The sequence below is a fragment of the Bactrocera oleae genome, chromosome 2, assembly GCF_042242935.1.
Source record: "Bactrocera oleae isolate idBacOlea1 chromosome 2, idBacOlea1, whole genome shotgun sequence".
NCBI classification, from domain to species: Eukaryota; Metazoa; Arthropoda; class Insecta; order Diptera; family Tephritidae; genus Bactrocera; species Bactrocera oleae.
In genome coordinates this window covers 68,000,977-68,008,299 of record NC_091536.1, presented here as the reverse complement: position 1 = coordinate 68,008,299, position 7,323 = coordinate 68,000,977, and the positions used below count along the sequence as shown (strand labels likewise).

Sequence of the window (7,323 nt, the reverse complement as noted above, 5' to 3'; positions counted from 1 at the left end):
GTTTGTCTGTAGTCATTTGTGAAGTTTTGGAGTGCGTGTCAGGGGTGCATTTGCATTTGGGTTTTTTAAGTTGTAAATGCACTATCTGGTACGACACGCCATGACGGACGATCTTCCTAGCTATCCAATGCTTAAGCGTGCACTATGAAAGAGATATAAAAAATATTATTGAAAATAAATTGATAATGAAAACTAAACATTTTTACGAAAATATGCAAATAATGTTGAAAATATGCAATTTTTTTAATCCAAAATATTTACTAAGTGTTAGTGTTTAATATAATATAATTATTTATGATTTTAAGTATTTGATACAGATTAATATATTATATGTACATGTATTATGAGTATATTTTAGCATAATTTAACGATAATTATATAGTATTTGCAGCTGCTTTACGTTATAATTAATTATATTAAAAAATAATAATTTATATACATTTTAAAGAAATTATTAACAAAAATTATTTAAAAACAACTAAACAAAAAAAGTTTATAAATATTTTAAAAATAAAATGTTAATAAAAATCATCGAATAAAAATATATCAAAGTATGTTGTTTTATTTTAGCAATAAGCGCCGAAGTTATTTAAAAAACCAAAGTAAAAAAGTAAAATAAATATTTTTTTTATAATAAAATTTTTGTTATAATTTGTTTTTTTACTAAATATTTTTCTGAAACAAACACACAATCTATATAGCGTTATTTTTTCCAAAAAACCGACTTTTTCATATAAACGCCAGTTATTGAATGGTGAAATAAGAAAAAGTAAAAAAAAATAATAATAAGTAGGTACAAAGAAATTTCAAAATTAATAAATAGCAAATATGCTGACAATTATTTAAGTTTTTTTTATTAAAAAGTGCCAAAAATTATTATTTATAAAATCAATGAAAGTGCGAAAAATTATTATTTTTAATTTTTTTTTCAACAGAAAAATAAAGCTTTATTCATAAAGCCAATGAGCAGAAGAAAAAACAATATTTAAATTTCTTTTACTGAAAAATAAATATTTATTGTGTTGAGAAAGAAATAAAAATTTGTTTATTAAAAATTAGAAAAAATTTAGTATTCCCTCGAATTTCTTTTTACAATTTTTTTTTTGTTGTATTAAAAACTGAAAAACAAAGTCAAATTTAAAGGCAGCTACTTCTTTAAATTACACTTCATTATCAAACAAAATTTCTTGAATATTTCAACGTATCTTTATATATATATAATATATTTTATTAAAATATAATAAAAAGATTAAACTGTTGACCTTGAGCAAGTCACGTGCAATTTCTTTTAGCAAGGCAAATCCACTGATTCATACGCCCAGCGATAAAGTAAATTACCAAGAATTACCGCTCAACCCTTTTCAAAGTACATGCGTACAAACATACATAAATATATTATTCATACTTCGATTTATTTGGCGATAAAATAAAAAATATATATATACCAGACATAAAAATGTTAAGAATTGAAAGCGTTTTTGGCTTAGGAACGCAGTGACCCTGACCCAAATTTAAGCGGTGCTTATCTCCGACGTGTACCAAAAGCATTTCGTGCAGTTTATAACTGTACTCTACGTACCAAGAAGTAGTGCATATACATACAAAGGTGCATGAGTGTTGAACTAATACATATTTGCTACACTTTGGCGTTTAGTGGCAGCTAACTGATTGATCTTCACCATAAATAATAAAGCTTTTGAGAGTTTATCGGAAAAGGTGTAGGCGTTATAAAAAATTAAAGATATAAACATTTGATTAGTCATATCCGCTTGATTGCTTAAGGGTTACTCACTGCTTATGGAGAAAATTTTATTATTATTAGAAGTATGTGTTAGAAATGTCAAGAATAAATTTATTGAAATATAAATTATAAAGTTGCTTATCTGTTAATAGTTATTGTTTAGTAAGCTTCGAAGTCATTTATTCAGAAAAAGAAAAATATTCTTAGGTACATTCCTAGAACTGACGCAACCAGACATCGGTTTCTAACCAATAGTAAATATAAAAAAAAAAATATATGGGAGCTTAGAAAAGGCCAGAGTACTTTGTAATATTTTGTATCGTAAAAATATATAGAAAAAGAAATTAAATTCTTATTTGTGCTGATGAGTATGTCAAGCGTTCTGTTTACATAACAAGGAACTTTTTTAACAAGGACATTTACTAGAATTTGCATTGCAGTCAAATACTAATAATTAAATTAGTGAATTTGAAAATAAATTACAGTTATTAGTATATATATTATAACTTCCCGAGAATAAAACAGATAGAAGTTTAAGCAAAATGCTACTAGTTTTTAAAATTTTCAAACAATTTACATAATAATTCGAAAATTGTCTCAACAAATCTAGTATTTTATTGTCTAAGAGTACGTAGTTCTCATAGCTCACAGAATTAAAAGCTACATACATAACTTATTTACATTCATAATGGGAATATATAAATTTGCATAAAACATTTTTACAAAAGTAGTTCAAACAGGCTTTTTGGAAAGGCACAACCAGTATTCAGTGGATATTTCGGCTATAAAAAAATACATTCCATTTTTGGCTAAAGCATAAAGTAACACATCACAAATCGAAAGAGAAATACAATACTTAGCCAAACATTTGTCCAAATTTTCAAAAGCATTTTATCATAAAAATTCTCTCAGCAATCGTTTTTTCTATAGAAACTCCTCGACAAAAGCTCTTGAATTATGAATTAGCTTCTTAATAGTGGGCCTTTCTTTTCGATATAATATTGGTAGAAAGAGTTTTGGTTACAGTTTTGCTCTATGTGCTCAATAAATTAATTATTTTCATTAGAAACAGATCATTATTCTACATAGCGATTTTAGAAATTGCCATCGTTAAAACCTGATCTGGTTATTATATTGCATTATTATAATGTCTCAGTGAGTAAATACCGACAATCTTCCACTTCTACAAATTATTTTTTACTCTCTATGCCTACCAAATGCAACATATACTGGGATATCGGGAGGCTAATAATATGAGAAATTTAAGTAAAATACTCCTTTTTCATATTTCACATGGAAATTAATGCTGTTTTTATACTCGATACAGTTTTCTCAACTCATATTTGTATTATCTATCAATAATTGATGTATCTACGCCATAACCCTATGTATATACATATGTATCAAAGTTCAAAAACTTTCAAGTGAAAATTAATTAAAATCTTTGAATTTCATATTAAACTTTGATTACCAGCAAAAAGGAAGTTGAACTTATTTTTTTGTTGAAACCGGCTTTTGTTGATAAACTCAAGTTGAAAAACAAATTCATGAAAGATTTATTAAAAACTATTCAACTACTCTAATAAAAATGAATTTTGCAAAACAGGGTGTTCTTATGCTAGAACGCATTTAGACAAATCCCTGTCAATAAATATTTAATTTGCCCTAAACAAAACTGCGGAGAAAATTTTAAAAATTCAAATTTCACAGAAAATAAATTTAGTACTGTACTTCTAAAGACGCATTATTGCAAAATGAAGAATTTTATTTACCATGAAAATGCAAAGATTTGAAATTAAATTAGTAAAGGTTATATAGAATTGTTTTGCTATAATTATAATTATTAAAGGGCTTTCAGTGTATTACAACTCAAATGAAAACTAATTTTGGACAGATTTTAGTTCAACCAAAAATGAAAAGTTTTCGAAATATTGAACTTGAAATATACAACTCTAACAAAATTTAAATTGATATATATATTATATGTACAAATATGTATATAAGAAGAAAGCTTGACAAATAATTTCTGACTTTGCTATTGATAATATTACCAAAATATTTCACATATCACTAATATCAATAATAACTATTTATTTTTAAAATATACTATTAAATATACTATTGACATACATTTTTTATTTTTATAATTCTAAAATATGGCGTCTCTCTGTGTTTGGAAATTTCGTTTTCTATCTTTTTTAGCGGGATATGGCTTGCATTTCCTTTGTAATGGCAAGTTGAAAGCATAATTTGAAGCCAAAACGTTGCATATTTTTCAGCATAACCAATTATGTATACAAGTATGTGTGTGTGTGTGTATGCCAAAGTTAACAACTGCAGTGAAAAGCAAAGCGAAAAGCTTTGCTAACGCACAAAACGCAACAGCGCAACAACGAACGGTATAATGCAAAAAATGGCCACGCGTTGACACTTTCATTGACATACACACGTACATATAGATATGTATTTGTTTACATAGATATGTAACTTGGTATGTTGATTAGCAGAGTTAGAAACACCACAGATGTCGCCAGCGGCTTTAAATGCCAACAAAACAAATGTCAAAAAATGGGAAAAAATTAAATAAAAAAAGCCAGAAATTGAAAGAACGAAACGTTAAACGAGAAGAAATACATACTGACACTGGCGTGCATTACAACACTCATAGAAATGGTGGCACATATGGTTTCAAACTAAAATCGGAAACTTTACTTAATTTTATGTTTTGATTTTTTTTTTGGAAAATATACATATACATATATATATTTAAGTGTATATAAATAATATTTTTAAAATTACAATAATTATTTTATAATCTCTAATCTTAATTAAGTTTTTGGTTTTAAGTGAATTCCTAAGTGATTAAATAAACAACTATATATAATATATATATAAATCTATTTACTTATATAATATACATATATACTTATTCTGTAATAAAATTTATTTCACAATCATTATGTTAAGTGTATATTTCTCTTGTCTAAAATTTACCGTTATTTCAACTCTTCGCCAACTCACCTGTATTCGGCTAAGCGCTTTGGCAGTGTGGTTAGCTGGTTGTGTCGCTTACTTCATTGAATTCACAGCCACTATCTTCACTGCCGCCGCGATCGGCTGTTCCAACGCAACGGTAAAAACTAATATTGTGAAAACATGTACCTACATACATATATAAATATGTAAAATATATTAAAAAAAAATATATATATATATATAATATAAATAAAATTATTTATCTGATAAGAGCGAATAACATTTAAGAATCATTTTCAGTGAGAATCATATCTAAATATCCTAGAAATGGCTATTAGACAACAAAACGGATGTTTCTACAGAAGAAAACAACAACGGCAAAAAAAAATAGAAAAAGCTCTTCAATTATAAAGATATATGGTATAAGTTAAAAGTCATTACGGCAGCTTTATATCTCAAAAGGCTTTTAGCTGATCACAAGTGCATCCAATGACTGTATTAAAAATGTTTTATTCTTGGAGCAGAGAACACGAAAGAGCCTTCCCACGGTAGTTATTACGAACCATAACGAAGTCAGAAGGCGAGTTTTAAAGATTAAGAATAATTTTCAGTGGAGGTAAATTGTCACACAGAAATCAAGTTTATCAGCACTTTCATTTTATTATATAGAAGCTGTTCAAAATATTTGAGCGGTGACAAAAATAATGTCAAATTTCAATTCCTAGAAATAAAAATACCCTGATTATGAGTTTTCGATGCAACCGAAAAACAACGCTTCGGGTCAAAGACTGGAAAAAATTACTTTGTTTTTGATTTATTTTTAAATAACTAAATAAATAAATAAAAGTACAATTACAGAATATACACTTCGGAATAAAAATAGTTATCAAAAATATTATGAATTCAGTCATTATCTGACAAATACAACTAATAACATCGTGTGAAAATTTTAAGTGGATAGGTCCAGCCGTTGCGGAGGAATTTTTTCAATTTACTCTGAAAACGGAGTTTCGAGAAAAACGCACTTAAAGTTTTAGCAGCTAACTACACTAAGTTAAAAAATTATTACAATTACGCTCCTCTCTCCGTTATTTTTTGCCGGTATACCTTAAAATTGTCATAGCATATTTTCAAAATCAAAAATCGATTTCTTGAAATTCACAAGTGGTTATAACCAAGGCCACCGCGAGAAAAACCAGGCCAGGGGAAGAAAGGTGGGGGCTTCCGTCTTAAAGAAATTTTTCTAATATAATATTATACTTTATAAATTTTATTAAACTATCTTCACACTTACTACTTCGCTGTTTTTTAAGAATAAGTCAAATTTGACGTAGTGTTTCATCCTCTCATCACAACTGTATTAAATTTGATTTCTTGTTGACGTTGTGTATAACAAATTTGTTTTGCACGATTTTGAAAATAAATAATGTATAAATCAGTACATAAATAGACTTTCAATCAAAAATATTTTTTCAGATTATACCGGCATATATTATATTTATGAATATAGGGATAGCAAAACTTGACAGTTAATAAGAAGACATAAACATCTCATTCAAACATTTATTTATCGATCTAATTAGTGAAGAAACGGTTCTCTTGAAATTTGTTGGCTATCGTGATTAAGTTTTTGAACATGCAATTTAAAATCTCCAATCTTCTCCATGCTTCTCGAAGTGAGCTTTTCGAACTTTGGCGGCAGCGAATGCGTCGATTATAGCCTTCTCTAGGTACAATGTAGCTAGTCCTGAAATCCTGCCCTGTGACGATCACGATCGATGAAAATTTGAAACGGATAAAGTGCAAAATATTCTCAAAGCTATCAACGGAATACTCTTTTGCAAAATTGTTTGCAACGGCGTTGAGTTCATCTTCTTTCATATCAATACAAGTCATACAAATGAGAACGACTTCCTTTGAATTCAATTTCTTCTACAATTTCCAACCACTTCTTCCTGTAGATCGTTTCCGTGTTTTTTTATGTTAAAATCCTCAACGCAAAATCAAAAGAAGGCTTTCTATATTTCTAACTTCAACGTCGATGATGGCAGTGATCTCTTGAAGAACCAGATTTCTTTCATTGATTGACTGAAGGATTATATTATATGCAGGCGATCAAAGCGCACTAAAGAATGCTCATATATTTCAAAATTCCATCAAACTCGCGACGAATTTCTGCCGTAAGGTTTAATTTTTTAACTTCTTTGAAAGCGTTTATCAAACCGGGAAGATATTTCGCAAATGGCTTGACGGCATAGATTCTAGCAGACCATCTTACATTAGAAAGTCAGTGAAATGAATTGCGTATTTTGGATTTCCAAATTTCCCAACGTTGTGTGCTGCTATTGAAAATATTGAAACATGTTAAAACGACATCAAAAAAAGTTATTGCTCGAAGACTGCATTTAGCCGGGTCGACTCCAGGCAAATTCAGCGTGTAGGCACCACATTGCGAAAGAACTGCATATTTACTTTTACGTTGGATGTGATTTTGCGCTCCTTCAAATTTAGCGTTCATGTTACTACAATTATCGTAGCTATGTCCACCCCAATCTTCCACAGGTTATGTTGTAACATTCCAATGTTTTGCAAATTAAAGCGACAAA

General features: G+C 28.4%; 1 long non-coding RNA gene across 1 annotated transcript; it reads right to left on the bottom strand.

Annotated features, from left to right (window-relative positions):
- Positions 1-5,515: 5,515 nt before the first annotated feature.
- On the bottom strand, positions 5,516-7,323 carry LOC118681845 (uncharacterized). The gene is made up of 2 exons (XR_004977606.2): positions 6,012-7,323; positions 5,516-5,945 (listed from the first exon to the last, which is right to left on the bottom strand). It is a non-coding gene; the product is annotated as an uncharacterized lncRNA (long non-coding RNA).